General features: G+C 44.6%; 1 protein-coding gene across 1 annotated transcript in view; it reads left to right on the top strand.

Moving 5' to 3' along the window:
• The first annotated feature begins 251 nt into the window (after window positions 1-251).
• Window positions 252-17,559, top strand: part of FAM240B (family with sequence similarity 240 member B) — an 82,733-nt gene continuing 65,425 nt past the window's right edge. The window contains exons 1-2 of the mRNA XM_067742445.1: window positions 252-333; window positions 4,373-4,477. The gene's annotated coding sequence lies outside the window, so the exon portion shown is untranslated. The remainder of the gene's footprint in view (window positions 334-4,372; window positions 4,478-17,559) is intronic.

The raw sequence follows: 17,559 nt of genomic DNA, 5'->3' as shown, positions 1-17,559 counted from the left end.
TTTGAAGAGACCGTCACGAAAGTTCCCGGCGAGGAGCGTCGCCAGTCAAGTTCCGCAGCGTTGCCCGACCCTCCATTTCTCTCCTCTGCTGCAGAGACCGCCTGGAGCAGATGCCCACGCGCCCCGCGCCTGTACGCCTGCGCACGCCCACTGGGCGCGGGGCTCTCGGGCACGCGGACCGCCGTCCTCCAACGGCTCCCAGCGTCTGTTGGGGCAGTTTGCTCCGTAAGACAGGAGCGCATGCGCGAGCGCGGACGGTGGGGCCCCAACGGCCGTCCGGCGCGGGAGCGGGCTGTCATGGCGGCCTCTCGAGTCAATTATAGGGATTCTGAGGTAAGCGGTACGGGGAATTTTCACCCCTCAGGTGTCACCGCTCTGCGCTGTTGTTCACTCTGTGGGTTATTTGTGCCCTTGTCCGTGTAAGGAGACTCGCCACAATGTGGATTCACGCCCCCATAGCGCTCGATTCCCTTGAGGTGTTTACCCCAGGGTTATTGGCACCGCTGGGGAGCCGGCTGCATGAAGGGTTCAGTGACTGCGGGGCCTACAGTGGGGGGTAAATCGTGTGTGCGAGCTATTAAACAGCTGCCGTTCTAGTCTGCGCGTTGTGAAGAGTACAAAAGCTAGAGGGAAGTTCTTGCGAGTTGAAAACCCGCATCTGCTTCCAGAGGTGTAGCTCAGGTGATTGGAAAATGAGTGAAGATCGAGGGAACACACTCATAGTTTCACTAGTGTCTTCCTTCTTATCATAAAAACATCAATCAACACTTATGTTCAAACTGCATTCTTTTGTCAGTGATGGGAGCAGCTTTGCTGAATGTGCTCATAAACATGTATTTGTAGTCTGATGTCAAATCATGATTGATTTGCAAGCATAGATGGGGTCTGTACATATTTACTTGGTTGGTGGGAATCTGATATGTAGTCAAATGTGCGGGTTGGTTTTGTCTGTGGATATTTGTCTTTGAAGGGAGGTCATGCCTGTGTTTTTGTGAGAGTGTGTAAGAGTGAGTGTTGTATTTGGAGGGTGTTGAGATGTGACGCAGGCATACTCAAGGAGTTGGTGGTTAGGTGTTTGTAATTTGGTGTTTGGGGAGTATGTTTACATGTGTTCTTTTCTCCCATGAATTTGGGGATTTGTGTGTGTCTAACGGTGCGTTTGGAAGGATTATCTGCCTATGCATAAGGACAATGTCAGGAAAAGTCGTGGTGTATATTACTTTGGGTGTCCAGTCTGTTTATTTTGTATATTTGGGGAATGTAGGCTGATCATTTGTGTATTCAGGGCATGTTGTATGGTTATGGGGTGTTTGTGTGTGTGCATTTTCAGGAGCTGTCTATGTATATTTGGATGTGTAGAGGGCAAGTCTGTGACTATTTTATGGGACTGGTGGATGTTGTATATGTAGGTATGTTGTGTTTGTATGATTCTGTATTCTGCAAGATGGCAGAGTTAATTGTGTGTGAGAGGTTGGGAATGTGGGGTTATGTATATGCCAGTAGTGTGGTACTGTATGTGTATTTGGAAGAAAGGGCGTACAGGGTGATATTATCGCATATTTGTAGTGTACTGGGTAATTGTGGTGCTATTTGGGACTTGTGGAGAGTTGTGTGTTAAATGAGTTTGTGTGAGTATTCAAGGCTCATGGCCACTTGGAGGAATATTTGCTGAGGCTGTGCACTTGTAATTTTCAGTAGGAGCCTCTTAGGCTTATGTATTTTGGGAAGTGAGTATATGTGTATCTGATAGAGAGGTGGGGTTCTATGTTTCTACAGGGAAGATGGACAATTGCATTTATATGTATTAGAAATATGTGGTACCGGTATTTGTTAGTACTTGTATATGTGTGAGCTGGCTCCTTATAGCTAGGGATAAGTTGATATATGGAAGTTGTTTCCTAAATGGTTTGCTGGAGATATTTCCATGTATCTTACTTGTGTATTCTAATCCGTGTGTGTGTCCATCATCAGGTGCATGCATTATCAAAGTTTGTTCATAAGGTATGGAGTTGTTAGGAGTACTCAAAGTGTATTTCTTTGGAGAATGCTAGGGTGTTTATACATGTGTTTGGTAGGCGTAAGAGGTGGTCTGTCTATATATTCAGGGTGAGGGTAGAAATATATATACACACACACACACATATACAGTTTATATGCTGGGGTGGTGGTGGGGAGCTTGTATTCTGGAGAGGTAGCATAATGTATAGTGTTTGGGAGGGGATCCATATGTTCAGGGGTTAGGAATATTTGCATGTGTGTGTCCATAGGTGTGTGAGAATTGTGTATGTGTATTAGTAAGACTGCAGAAGTTGTCGGTGTTTTTCTGTTTTGAGTGTGTCTGAGCATTTGGGGTGTATACTCATGAGGAGTTTGTGGGTGTGTGTATTTGTGATTTGTGAGTATATCAGGAGGCTTAGAGTCCTCTATGTGTCTATTTTGAAATGTAATGCCTGAAGAATTTAGTGGTGTTGCTTGTATGTGTGTTGTCAGTATTAGTGAGCTGGACTTATATGTACAGTTGACCCTTGAACAACACAGGTTTGAACCCCACGGGTCTACTTATAGTGGATTTCTTTTTCAGTAAATACTACAGGCCTACTATAGGATCCATGGACACAGAGCCACTGCATGGAGGGTTGGCCCTAACCCCCAAGCTGTTCAAGGGTCAGCTGTATTTGATAAGTATAGGTTATTTGTGTCTGTGTGTGTTTTTGAGTTCCTGGGGCTTGTGGGGTATGTATTCTGCGGGATGTGAGAGTTTAGTTTGTGTGTTTGGAAACCAGTAGACCGTGTAGGTTACGTGTGTGTGCAGGAATCCTGGAGTATATGTATTCCAGGGCTGTGGGATTGCATATGGGTCTTTTTTGGGATTGCACATGAGACAGTTGTGGACTTGGTGAGCCTGTGTGTTTAGGTACTCAGTGTGTACATCTGGATGGCATATCGGTTGCACATGTTTGTTTTCAGGCCCATGTTGTGTGTGTATATATAGTTGTGAGAGTGGAATGTGAATATTCAGGGTGAGTAAGGTTTCGCCTGTAAAAATTTAGGTAGTAAGAGGTGGTCTGTTTGTGTATTTATTCAGGGTGAGGGTAGAAATGTACGTGTGTGTTCAGGATATATATATATATATGTGTGTGTGTGTGTGTGTACAAACACATATGTATACGTGGTATCCTTTGGGTTATATATCTGTGGTGGGAGTTGAGGGTTCTACTTGGGGTGTAAGTGGATTCTGTGCACATATTCATAGGAAAAGGTATGGCATGTGCTGGAACTGGTTCATACTATCTTGGGATAGTCAATGGTGCATATCTCTTCCCAGCTCTGTGTTTAGTGATGTCAGGTGGGTAGCTTTAAATTGGTCATGCTGGGAATATTTATACCATGTAGATACCGTAAGTGAAGTCTTTCCCATCTTTCTCAGAGAGCTTTTTATCAAGCACTTACCAGCGTACCACTGATGTGCGTGTTTGGATGTATGTTTGTATGAAGCAAGAATATTTGGGCATTGGTGGGTACGTATGGGACACTCATGTGAATTGTGAGTGGGGCATCTGGGGCTATGGGCCCTTGTATATGTGCATTGACCCTGGTAATTGTGAATCATTGCATTGCTCCTATCCTGTTCTTTAGGGCCAGAGAATCCCCATAAATGTTGTTGATTCCCAGTAGAAATCATGCAGATGGCTACAGAGGTGTCTGTACCTTTGGCAGGTGGACACTACTTCAGCATTTGTGTGGTCCTAGCATCTGGGTCCCTAGAAGGGGGTGGGGGCTGGTGGACAGATTGCCATGCAGAGCAAAACCTTCACAGGTGTGTTGTTGGCGTGACAGGCAGCAGTCAGAAAGTCATGGGGCTTCCTGGATAGGAGGTCAGATGACCAAGGGCTCTCCCAGGAAAACCCCCTGAGAATCTGTTGGACAGCTACAGGCGTTACTTGCTCTTCTGTGGCACAGCTGATGTGCAAGGACACCCTCCACATGGGGTCCAGAGCCATGTGTCCCTGAGCCCAACTGCCCCAGGGTGGTGGGAACTTTTGCATATCAGGCTGGTCAACTGTATCATTAGGTCTCAACCAACCTGTCTCCGTGGAAACCTAAATCCTCAGGGATAGGCAGGACCTCTAGGGATCACTGAGCTGACAAGGACAGAGGTGGGGAGGCTTTGTCACTGAGGGAGAGTCAGGGACTGGGACCTGGAGAGCCTTGGGAGTCCCACTCTGAGGAGATATGGCTCTGATGTTCCCAAACCCTTTAGACATGTTCTCTGTTCTTTCTGAAGGCTCAAGATGCTTCTATCAGTGGGAAGCTTATCTCAGTTTCATGTTTCTCTGATAGGATGAACTGACCCTTTTATTCACTATTCCAGGTCGAGCTGCAAACCCATCAGAGGGAACCATGTGATCATTGTAGCCACCAGCTGACCCTACAGCCTCCCTTGGACCCACCCAAGAATTTCTGAGCCTTCTTTCTGGTGAGTCTTGTGGCCTTTTCTCCCTCATTGTGAATCCTCCTGCCAATAAAACATGCTGTGAATGTTAACAAAAGGAAACCTCAACTAGAATTGGAGTCTGGAAGGCCTCCCGGTAGGGAGCTCTCATGCCGTGTAACTCATCATCAATTACCCCAACAGGAGGAGGTCATTTACTGACCCCAAAGAGGAAGTGCAACCACCTTACTACCCCAGCTGGAGGAGGGAAGACTTCCTTCCTGGCCAGCAACAAGAAATAGAAAATAGAAATAGCTAATAGAAAATTCCGCAGTTTAGCCAATGAGCCGCCATTGTCACCTGAAGTTTTCCTTGTTGCAATGGTAAATGGGAGTGTTTTCTTGATTTCACTTTCAGATTTTTCATCATTAGTGTATAGGAATGCCAGAGATTTTTGTGCATTAATTTTGTATCCTGCAGCTTTACCAAATTCATTGATTAGCTCTAGTAGTTTTCTGGTAGCATCTTTAGGATTCTCTATGTATAGTATCATGTCATCTACAAACAGTGAGAGCTTTACTTTTTTTTTTCCTATTTAGATTCCTTTTATTTCCTTTTCTTCTCTGATCACTGTGGGTAAAACTTCCAAAACTATATTGAATAAGAGTGGTGAGAGTGGGCAACCTTGTCTTGTTCCTGGTCTTAGTGGAAATGCTTTCAGTTTTTCACCATTGAGGATGATGTTGGCTGTGGGTTTGTCATATATGGCCTTTATTATGTTGAGGAAAGCTCCCTCTATGCCTACTTTCTGCAGGGTTTTTATCCTAAATGGGTGTTGAATTTTGTCAAAAGCTTTCTCTGCATCTGTTGAGATGATCATATGGTTTTTCTCCTTCAATTTGTTAATATGGTGTATCCCATTGACTGATTTGCATATATTGAAGAATCCTTGCATTCCTGGAATAAACCCCACTTGATCATGGTGTATGATCGTTTTAATGTGCTGTTGGATTTTGTTTCTAGTATTTTGTTGAGGATTTTTACATCTATGTTCATCAGTGATATTGGCCTGTACTTTTCTTTCTTTGTGACATCCTTGTCTGGTTTTGGTATCAAGGTGATGGTGGCCTCATAGAATGAATTTGGGAGTGTTCCTCCCTCTGCTATATTTTGGAAGAGTTTGAGAAAGATAGGTGTTAGCTCTTCTCTAAATGTTTGATAGAATTCGCCTGTGAAGCCATCTGGTCCTGGGCTTTTGTTTGTTGGAAGATTTTTCATCACAGTTTCAATTTCAGTGCTTGTGATTGGTCTGTTCATATTTTCTATTTCTTCCTGATTCAGTCTTGGGAGGTTGTGCATTTCTAAGAATTTGTCCATTTCTTCCAGGTTGTCCATTTTATTGGCATAGAGTTGCTTGTAGTAATCTCTCATGATCTTTTGTATTTCTGCAGTGTCCGTTGTTACTTCTCCTTTTTCATTTCTAATTCTATTGATTTGAATCTTCTCCCTTTTTTTCTTGATGAGTCTGGCTAATGTTTTATCAATTTTGTTTATCTTCTCAAAGAACCAGCTTTTAGTTTTATTTATGTTTGTCATCATTTCCTTCATTTCTTTTTTGCTTATTTCTGATCTGATCATTATTATTTCTTTCCTTCTGCCAACTTTCTTTTGTATTCCATTTACATTTAAGGTAATTATTGATATGTATGTTCCTATTCCCATTTTCTAAATTGTTTTGGGTTCGTTATTTTAGGTCTTTTCCTTCTCTTGTGTTTCTTGCCTAGAGAGGTTCCTTTAGCATTTGTTGTAAAGCTGGTTTTGTGGTGCTGAACTCTCTAATCTTTTGCTTGGCTGTAAAGGTTTTAATTTCTCCATCAAATCTGAATGAGATCCTTGCTGGGTAGAGTAATCTTGGTTGCAGGTTTTTCTCCTTCATCACTTTCAGTATGTCCTGCCAGTCTCTACTGGCTTGCAGAGTTTCTGCTGAAAGATCAGCTGTTAACCTTATGGGGATTCCCTTGTGTGTTATTTGTTGGTTTTCCCTTGCTGCTTTTAATATTTTTTTCTTTGTATTTAATTTTTGACAGTTTGATTAATATGTGTCTTGGTGTGTTTCTCCTTGGATTTATCCTGTATGGGACTCTCTGTGCTTCCTGCACTTGATTAACTATTTTCTTTCCCATATTAGGGACGTTTTCAACTATAATCTCTTCAAATATTTTCTCAGTCACTTTCTTTTTCTCTTCTTCTTCTGGAACCCCTATAATTCGAATGTTGGTGCGTTTAATGTTGTTCCAGAGGTCTCTGAGACTGTCCTCAGTTCTTTTCATTCTTTTTTCTTTATTCGGCTCTCCAGTAGTTATTTCCACTGTTTTATCTTCCAGGTCACTTATCCGTTCTTCTGCCTCAGTTATTCTGCTATTGATCCCATCTAGAGTATTTTTCATTTCATTTATTGTGTTGTTCATCATTGTTTGTTTCATCTTTAGTTCTTCTAGGTCCTTGTTAAATGTTTCTTGCATTTTGTCTATTGTATTTCCAAGATTTTGGATCATCTTTACTATCATTATTCTGAATTCTTTTTCAGGTAGACTGCCTATTTCCTCTTCATTTGTTAGGTCTGGTGCATTTTTATCTTGCTCCTTCATCTGCTGTGTGTTTTTCTTTTTTCTCATTTTGCTTATCTTACTGTGTTTGGGGTCTCCTTTTTGCAGGCTGCAGGTTCGTAGTTCCCGTTGTTTTTGATGTCTGTCCCCAGTGGCTAAGGTTGGTTCAGTGGGTTGTGTAGGCTTCCTGGTGGAGGGGACTAGTGCCTGTGTTCTGGTGAATGAGGCTGGATCTTGTCTTTCTGGTGGGCAAGTCCACGTCTGGTGGTGTGTTTTGGGGTGTCTGTGGACTTATTATGATTTTAAGCAGCGTCTCTGCTAATGGGTGGGGTTGTGTTCCTGTCTTGCTAGTTGTTTGGCATAGGGTGTCCAGCACTGTAGCTTGCTGGTCGTTGAGTGAAGCTGGGTGCTGGTGTTGAGATGGAGATCTCTGGGAGATTTTCGCCGTTTGATATTATGTGGAGCTGGGAGGTATCTTGTTGGCCAGTGTCCTGAAGTTGGCTCTCCCACCTCAGAGTCACAGCACTGACTCCTGGCTGCAGCACCAAGAGCCTTTCATCCACACGGCTCAGAATAAAAGGGAGAAAAAGTAGAGAGAAAGATTTAGTAGAAGAAAGAAGGAAAGAAAGAAAGAAAGGAAGGAAGGAAGGAAGGAAGGAGGAAGGAAGGAAAGAAGGAAGGAAGAAAAGAAAAGAAGGAAAGAAGGAAAGAAAGAAAGGAGGGAGGGAGGGATGGTGCGAGGAAGGAAGGAAGGAAGGAAGGAAAAAAGAAAGAAAGAAAGAAGATAAAGTAAAATAAGATAAAGTAAAATATAATAAAGTTATTAAATTAAAAAATAATTATTAAGAAAAACAATTTAGAAAAAAATGGACGGATAGAACCTTAGGAAAAATGGTGGAAGCAAAGCTATATAGACAAAATCTCACATAGAAGCATACACATACACATTCACAAAAAGAGGAAAAGGGGAAAAAATCATAAATATTGCTCTCAAAGTCCACCTCCTGAATTTTGGGATGATTTGTTGTCTAAAGGAGCGAAGTAAGGAAGAAAGGAAGGAAGGAAGGAAAGAAAAAAAGAAAGAAAGAAAGAAAGAAGGAAAGAAAGAAGATAAAGTAAAATAAAATAAAGTTATTAAAATTAATTATTAAGAAAAAAAATTAAAAACACAACAAAAACAAAAAGACACAAAAAAAACGGACAGATAGAATCCTAGGACAAATGGTGGAAGCAAAGCTATACAGACAAAATCTCACACAGAAGCATACACATACACATTCACAAAAAGAGGAAAAGGGGAAAAAAATCATAAATCTTGCTCTCAAAGTCCACCTCCTCAATTTGGGATGATTCGTTGTCTATTCATGCATTCCACAGATGCAGGGTACATCAAATTGATTGTGGAGCTTTAATCCGCTGCTTCTGAGGCTGCTGGGAGAAATTTCCCTTTCTCTTCTTTGTTCTCACAGCTCCCAGGGGTTCAGCTTTGGATTGGGCCTCGCCTCTGCGTGTAGGTCACTGGAGGGCGTCTGTTTTTTGCTCAGACAGGGCGGGGTTAAAGGAGCCGCTGATTCGGGGGATCTGGCTCACTCAGGTCGAGGGGAGGGAGGGGCGCGGAGTGCGGGGCGAGCCTGCGGGGCCAGAGGCCGGCATGACGTTGCACCAGCCTGAAGCCCGCCGTGCGTTCTCCTGGGGAAGTTGTCCCTGGATCCCGGGAATCTGGCAGTGGCGGGCTGCACAGGCTCCCCGGAAGAGGGGTGTGGATAGTGACCTGTGCTCGCACACAGGCCCCTTGGTGGCGGCAGCAGCAGCCTTAGCGTCTCCCGCCCGTCTCTGGGGTCCGCACTTTTAGCCACGGCTCGCGCCCGTCTCTGGAGTTCCTTTAAGCAGCGCTCTTAATCCCCTCTCCTCACGCACCAGGAAACAAAGAGGGAAGAAAAAGTCTCTTGCCTCTTCGGCAGCTCCAGACCTTTTCCCGGAGTCCCTCCCGGCTAGCCGTGGTGAGCTAACCCCTTCAGGCTGTGTGCACGCAGCCAACCTGCGCTCTGACCAAAGCCCAAGCCTCAGCTCGCAGCCCCGCCCGCCCCGGCGGGTGAGCAGACAAGCCTCTCGAGCTGGTGAGTGCCGGTCAGCACCGATCCTCTGTGCGGGAATCTCGCCACCTTGCCCTCCGCACCCCTGTTGCTGTGCTCTCCTCCGCGGCCCCGAAGCTCCCCCCTCCGCCCCCCCGCAGTCTCCGCCCGCGACGGGGCTTCCTAGTGTGTGGAAACCTTTCCTCCTTCACAGCTCCCTCCCACTGGTGCAGGTCCCGTTCTTATTCTTTTGTCTCTGTTTTTTTTTTTTTTTCTTTTGCCCTACCCAGGTACGTGGGGAGTTTCTTGTCTTTTGGGAGGTCTGAGGTCTTCTGCCAGCATTCAGTAGGTGTTCTGTAGGAGTTGTTGCACGTGTAGATGTATTTCTGGTGTATCTGTGCGGAGGAAGGTGATCTCCCCGTCTTACTATTCCACCATCTTCCCCTCTGGCCCCTTTTTGTGTGTTATTTTGGGTTGACAAAGGCTAGCTAAGGAAATGATATACTTTATCACCAAAGAGTTGAGAATGCCAGCTTCTGGCACACCTGCTTATTTTATATTTAAGAACTATGGTCCTGGAGGTTGTAGATATTTAGAAAGATGGCAAAATTATACTAATATTGATCTAGAATTACAGTGGTCATTGTGGGGCATGTTCCAGTTAGACAAGATTGTTCATTTAAGGAAAACACTAGAGAGCAAGGGTTCACAAATTGGACAGGGAGAATGAGATGTCTGCTTTAACTGGTATGTAAAAGTTTACGGAAGGTTTCAAGATTCCAAAATAGCTTCGTTTAGAGACGTAGAACAAAAAGCTAATGAAAAATTAAAGAGACAAAAGTTACCTGAAACAAAAGACCATAGGACAGATGTGACTGCAGATTTAACTCCTACCGTCCCCCTTCCTTTTTCACCTGAGTACTCTTGTTTTACTCATTTTCTGTCTGCAATAGTTTTCTATTCCAAAGAGAATATTTAACAATTGCCATTTAAAGTAAAACTACCTGAGGTTGCAGGTGAGCCCCCTCAGGTGTCCTTTACCCCTTGGTCAAAGACTGAGCTGAGAGCTATAGTCAAAGAATTCTCTAAACCTAGGGAGGACCCCCCAACAGTTATTGAAGAATTTAGAGTCACTGTCAGGGTGTATGTCCCTAAACTGCTAGGTATTTATCCGCTTGTACCCGTGTTGGTAGGACTGGGGGAAGCCCCAGAATGGATGCGGGAAGCAAAATGACATAATCCCTAGGATGATCTTCAAGATCCTCAACCTGAAAAGGCTTGCAGAATAACAACTGACCTTTTATAAGCTATTCCTAAAATCTTCGCTGCTCACACTTGGTCTATTATTAATTGGCCTAATAATGATTGGTCTATTATTCACTCATACAAACAAAAGACGGGTGAATCTGTGGAAGACTTTAGAGCCAGTTTGGAAGCTCTCTTTTTACAGCAGTTGGTGTTCCAAGGAATAAAAAGGCCACTCAGCCTGCTTTAACTGCCCTTTTTGTAAATGGATTATCTTCTGAGATTAGTGGATTGATAAAAGGGCAGAAAAGAGGGTGGGAGGCTGTAGGCCTGACTGAACTCGTGACTATAGCTGAGCATTTTGAAAGGACCCTGGAGCCAGATCAGAAACAGAAATCCACCAAGCTCATAGCCTTACAGTTACAACAGCTCTAAGGCAAGAGACACAAAATAACACCTGGGCCTCCCCCATTACAACCTCCTAGGGGTCCATGATCAATTCAATGACCCAAAGTTGATGTTTCATTTGTAATCAGTGAGGACACTGGAAGAAAAGGTGTCCTCAAAGGTCCTATGCAAACTCTTAACAAATGCTCTCATATCTGTCTCAAAGGGAGGGCCCCCCATGACCCTCTCCCATAGTTGGCAGAACTCCAGAGGTTCTCTGGTAAACTATTACCAGCAATTAGCTTAAACAGCCCAGAGGAAAATATAATGAAAAACTGCCAAATTTTAGTTGATACTGGAGTTATGCTTTCTACTTTAAACCCCACTCTCATACTTCACTTTGAAATCTACATTAAACCCTAACCCTAACTGTAAACAGAATTACCTAACCCTGTAACACCCTACCCCTATCCGTAACCAGAGCTGTGCTTTCTACTCTAAATCCCACCCTCAAAGAACAACAGGTCCCTCTGAGTAAAGAGGATGTTTCCATAGTGGGAGTACCTAATACAGTTCAGAGAGAATATTTATCTCCACCAAGATTCCTTTTTGCTATGCAATATAGCCCCAGTTAATCTATTCGGTAGAGATCTCTTTTCTAACTTAAAAGGGCCAGTACATTTTGCCTCCAGTGGAGATCTCACCTTAATATTTCCTGATCAACCTGAACCTGATCATTTATGTTCCTTAAAATCGGTCCTGGATATAGAAGAGGAAGTTCAACAAAAGTTCCCTAATTGGATGGTGATGCCTGCAAATTTGGGGGCTACTTCTGACAGTGTTAACATCAGAAGAATAAAAAAATGCAAACCTATAAAGATTCAGATAGATGTAGCTAAACCTCTCCCTAGGTTTCCTCAGCAACTATTAAAGGCTGCGGTCATACAAGGTCTCATACCTATTGTAGAAGACTTAATTGCCCGGGAGGTAATCATTCCTGTACTCGTCCCTGCAGCATGCCAATCTTGCCTGGTTGGAAACCTGGCAGGAGGGCGATTTGTCCAGGGCTTGGGAGCTGTTAATCAAAATAGTTTTTCCCTGTTTTGCTGTTGTTCCAAACCTAGCCACCCTTCTGTCACAAGCTTCAACTGCCTTGAAATGGTTTAGTGTTGGAGACCTTTGTTCACCTTTCTTCAGCATCCCGGAGACTCAACAGCCAATATCTATGTGCCTTTACTTGGAACAGTCAACAATATACCTGCACTTTTATGCCTCAAGGGTTCACTGGGACCCCTTCTTTTTTCTCCCAAGTACTTCACCAAGATTTAAGTACCATCTAGTTCCCTGAGAAATCAACCATTTTACCATATGGAGATAACCTCCTGCTGTACTCAGCTACTGTAAAGATTCCATAAGGCATTCATAAAAGATTCCATTTATTTGCTGCAACAGTTAGCTGAGAACGAACACAAAGGAAAAATTACAATTATCTCTAGACGCTGTTCATTACCTAGGACGTAATCTAAGCACTGAAGGAATTCAGCTATGTCCAGAGAGAATTAGGCTGATACAGGAATTCCTAGACTCACAACTAAGTGCTAGCATTGTGGATTTCTACGTTTACTGGTTATTGCAAGCTCTGGTTTCCAAATTTTTCTGTTACCTCTTCCACTCTATGAACTTATTAAAGATGTAGTTCCTGAATCCTTTGCTTGGGAAGATAAACATAAGCAGGCTTTTATGAGGCTAAAACAAGCACTGTAAGAGCTGCCTGCCTTAGGGTTACCCAAATGATCAGATTCAGGTTGATCCGGAAACTTTAAGGTGAGCTCTCCACTGGAGGCAAAATATATTAGCCCTTTTAAGTTAGCAAAGAGATCTCTACTTAATAGATTAACTTTAGGTTATTCAAAACCTTTTACTTTATCTGTGCATGAAAGGCATAATCAGGCCGCGCAGAACTGTGTGAGCATGGTAGTAAACATAGGCCTGTTGCATGTTATAGCATGCAACTTGATTCAGTTGCTTTTGCCTGTCTCAGTTGTCTTCAGGTTATAGCCACAACTGCAAATTTAGTGGAAGCCTTGTCAGATTTGACTCTAGAAAATGAAGTTTATTTGCAAACTCCACACATTGTCCACAGTCTTCTTAAGGCTGAATTGACAACATTTCACTGCAAGTATCACTAGATTAACTTCCTGTGAAATCCTGCTTTCACCACCTAATCTTTATCTTAAACTTTACAACGTTCTCAATCCTGCTGCACTACTACCTGTGTCTCACAAAGGTGAGGGCCATGACTGCAAGGTAACAGTGTCCCATGGGAATTCCCTGGTAGTCCATTGGTTAGGACTCCGAGCTTCCACTGCAGGGAGCGCGGGTTCGATCTCTGGTCGAGGAACTAAGATCCCACAAGCCACATGGTGTGGCCCAAAACAAACAGAAAACAATGTCCCATTTTGTGACACTGTGTCCTGAGTAAAGATGTTCCCAAGTCCAAGCTTGCTCGGATTGCCGCACGATAGGCCGTAAATCGGAGATGAGGTGTTGAGACAAGGAATATGACTTTATTCGGAAAGCCAGCAGACCGAGAAGATGGTGGAGTAAAGTCTCAAAATAACCATCTTATTGGGGCTTGGATGCCAGTTTCTCTTATAGCACAGAGATGGGGAGGAGATGAGGAGGTAAAATAAGGCGGCCATAAGTTTTGCGAATAGCCTCTGGAATGGCCAGCCTCGGGGAGGAGATGTGTTCATTTCTTCTTGATTGTAGCCATCCACAGGTGGACAGAGTCCATATGTTTCCCTGAAAAAAGGCACTTTGGTTTAACATTCAGATAGAGGGACAGGGTTCCCCGAGGCAGGCCATTATGTACAGACAGTATCCTTTTAGTGAACAAAAGCAGCTGAAGGCAAAGGTTAAAGTAAAAGAAACAGATCCAACGTGTAGTCAGATTTGGCTCTTCCCTGTTACAATTCCCTACTGTCAATGTCCATTCCACAGTCTTGTGGAAAAAGGGGTGACGGCCCTTCTAATTGCTTTGTCAGATGGAGCTTTCCGGGAGTGTCCACCATGGGTGCCAGTGTTCCAAACGTTGTTTTTTTTTTTTTTTTGTTCCTCTCTGGAAAGTGTCTCCTTTACACCTGTAGCCTTAAAAAAATATTCTCAGCCTAAAAGTTGAGAGTTATGATCTATTTGATGGGAATTTTGAGGGCTTCAAGCTGGGAGGCAGCATCTCAAGTTAAGGAATTTAGCACTTTTCTATGTATGGGAAGATGCAAGAGTCTGGGCTCAGTGAAATCATTCATTTGATATGTACCTCAGCTATCCGGGGCCTGTATTCTATATTCTCGTATCCTGAGTTTCGTCAGGGCTCACCGGCTCACGTTGGAGGGCTGCAGTTGCTAATGACTGATGTGTCAGGAAATATTCTATTTCTCAGATCCTCTCCTCTTGGTCAGGATTTTGACCAATATTTGGGAGACATTTCAGGATCAAATTTTGTCCCACAGCGCTGGGAGGCTCATCCCAGGTCAGGGGAGAATTCTTGATATGCCACTCCAGGTGCTAGTTTTTGGATTAGGCCCTATTGATAATTAAAGAGCCTCTGGATCCTCTATGTAATTATGATCCAGGAGACATTTTCCCTTGTTGCTTCCTCCCATACCTAGAATCACACTATTACAGTTATTTCATGTTATCAATGTGGTCTATTTCCTCAAGATGTTTAGCCATCTAAACAGGGCCAAAGGGGCTCCCACCACTAAAAGGTTTTTAATAAAGATTGTTTCAATAGTGACATTCAGTGGAAGTTGAATGCTTTCTACTCCCCTGACTACTATGCCTTGTAATCTAAAGTGTGGCCCTTGCTTATAATTGGAGGGGTTCCCAGGAAGCACTGTAATTTGAGCTCCAGTTGTCAATGAGAGCCATAAGAAAAGTTGTTTATGTGTGTCCCAAGGATAATTAGAGAAGTATATGGGCAATTGTCCCAGAGGAGGGCCACGCTCCAGGGATCTGCCAGGTCCCAAAGGCAGAGGCCTTGGCAGAGGTCAGGGTACAGGATTCGGAGAGGTGACAGCTGCCCATCACTCCGGTCTCCTGAAGAGTCTCTAGCGCCTGAGCAAAATTTTCTGACTTGTGCTTGGGCTTTCCCAAGGTTACGTCATCAGGGACCCCCGATCTCCAGAGCTGCCAATACAGGGAGGTCTGTTAGTCATCTCATGAAGGATGGAGCTGTGTGAAGGCACCACCCCTTGGTGGAGACCAGTAAGGGTCCCAGAAGTCCCTATACCCCTTAAGGGTCCTCTCTTGGGTTTCTGGCCAATGGGGCAGCGGGGCCCATGTGCCTTTACTGGCAAGCGAGATTTGGGGCTTCAGAAAAATTATCTTTTTCATATCTAGCTACAACATGGATGCAGTCCCATGCCTGTTGTACTGTATCTGATGTTTCTTTGAATTGTAACAGCATGGCTTTATAATTAGGGGGAACGCCCTTCACCCCCTTCCCTTGGACAAATTTTTTCTAGCAAAATTTGCCTTTCTATCATGGTATAGTTACATGTCTCTGTTTCTTGTTCATGCTGGTCATCCGATGTTTCGGTGCAATGGATGGTGACAGGGAACACCTGGAATGGAGTTTTCCTCTTCCCTGACTCATATGCTGCGACTTCCTGTTTAGGGTGTCCCAGTCAGCCTCGGTGGGGTCAAGGGATGATTTGCAACAGCAGCAAGAAATGCAGCAACACAGGAGGCACTTACCTCAGTGGCATTTGCCCGTTCGGGGTGCCATGATGCCCCTGGTAGAGCTGCCTCTGTCATGGGTTAGGACTGTGTGGGGACCTCTTGGATGTATGTTTAGGGTATAGGATGGTTTGGGGTAATAGTAAAGCTGTGTAGAGACTGTGTATGTGTGATCTGGGGAGAGATGAGGGGCATGAGTGCCTTTGTGGGTGTACAGTTGGTGTAGCATGGTGTGGCTGGGTGGTGGGCTGCTTCTGGGTGTTTTGAGGCTATGTGTGCAGGCGTTTGAGAAGAGGTAGGGGTATGCATTTTAATGCTTGGTGTGTTGGATCTGTGTGTATTCAGAGTGCAGGGTTATACACATGCTCATCCTGTAGGGTAAGAGTTCAGGGAGTGTATTTTTGGTGTGGAGGAATTTGTAGAGATTGGGGTTGTCAGTGTAAAGTGGGGTTGCTAGCTGTGTGTGTATAATCAGGGGATGTGACAGAGGCTGTTTATAGTATCTCAAGAGGGAGATGGGTGTATGTTTGTATTGGGGGTGTGAGGTCATCATGTGTTCTACGGGGAGTATTTAGGAGAAGGTTGGAAACATTGTGTCTCTCTGATGGTATTTTGTATTTCTCTCACCTTCTGAGGCATTGTACATACATGGATGTTGACAGCTGTGGGGGGACTGTATGTATTATATTTGGATTTGGGGGTTGTGTCTTATATGAAGAAGTATGTGAGTTTGGTTTGAATGTATTTGGCTATTGTTGAAGAATTGAGGGGTTATATGGGGTTGGGTGGATTTTTGTGGGATATGAGGATTTAGGTATTTGATTATCAGGGGCCGTTGGGGGTGTGTTTTTGTATTCAAGACTGTGGCTGTGATTTTATTGGGGTTTGTAGTGCATGTATATTGGAGCAGGAGGGGTCTGGGCACACAGTCAGGCATCTGCTTATAGGCAGGGAGTTTGTGTGTTTGAGGATGTTTGGAGCTCTGTGGGGCTGTGTGATAGTGGCACAGGTGACTGTGGGCAGGTGGAATGTGTGTTGGGCTGGAAGGGAAACTCGAGGGCATGTTGGGGACTGTGAGGCGCCCATGTGAACTCCCACGTGGACTGACCTTTGTTCCTTCTGATCTTCTATGGCTCGTACGCATCCTGGTCTTCTGTGGCAGCTACTCCCCTGGAATGGTCAGCGATACTCTGCTCTTTCTTAGTCAGATGAGTCAGGAAATGTCACTTCCTCTGGCAGCTGGATGTGCCTCTTGCAAGTGAGTGGTCCTGGGTCCAGGGTGCAGGACTGGTGGATAGATGCAGAGTGAGGCTGATTCCCCCATGAGCCCTCTCCTCAGTGAGGTGGCCCGGAGGTCAGGGCTGTATCTCCAGAAGGTCAGACATGGCCAGTCGTCTCTAGAACGTGCTGGAGGGGCCAACTCATTGAACGGACCATGCCAGGAGATAAACAGACCCTGAGGACAATTCCTAAGGGAGAAATCTATACCTACCCATCTTCCACTTTCTCCTTTGAATGGCCTCTACCACAAGGTAAAAGATAAGCCCCCTCACATGGCCTTTCTTGGCCTGGTCTTACTGAGTGGCCAGTCTCTCCCCACATCCTGGCTCACTATGTGCCCTCTGGTGATACCAGCAAGAGGCCCCCCTGCATGTCAGTTCTCACCTCCTTCCCTTGGCCCATGCTGCCCTTGCTGTTTGTCCTGCTCTTCCTCCCCGAAGGCTGTGAGTCACCCTGTCCAGGTGGGAAGGATCCACTGAAACTGCAAATTTGAGTAATTACTGCATCACCTGAGTCTCTAGCACGTGCCAGGCACTATGACACTTGCCAAATCCATAAAAACCCCACAAAGCGGATATGCTGCTAGTTGTACTTTGCAGGTGATGAAGCTGAGGTTCAGAGGTGAGCAACCATGACCAAGTACCCTGTATGTACCAGAATATCAATCAGACTGGTCAACGTATCCAATAAAGCCAAGCATTAGTCTGATCAGTACGCCTAGATGCCAGGCTGTAAAGGCACAAAACACGTCCCAGCACGAGAAGGAGCAGTGCCAAGTACCCCAGCAAAGAAG

Source organism: Pseudorca crassidens, chromosome 7, assembly GCF_039906515.1.
Source record: "Pseudorca crassidens isolate mPseCra1 chromosome 7, mPseCra1.hap1, whole genome shotgun sequence".
In the NCBI taxonomy this organism is placed as follows: Eukaryota; Metazoa; Chordata; class Mammalia; order Artiodactyla; family Delphinidae; genus Pseudorca; species Pseudorca crassidens.
The sequence above is the reverse complement of the archived record's forward strand: the minus strand, read 5'-3'. Positions and strand labels throughout refer to the sequence as shown.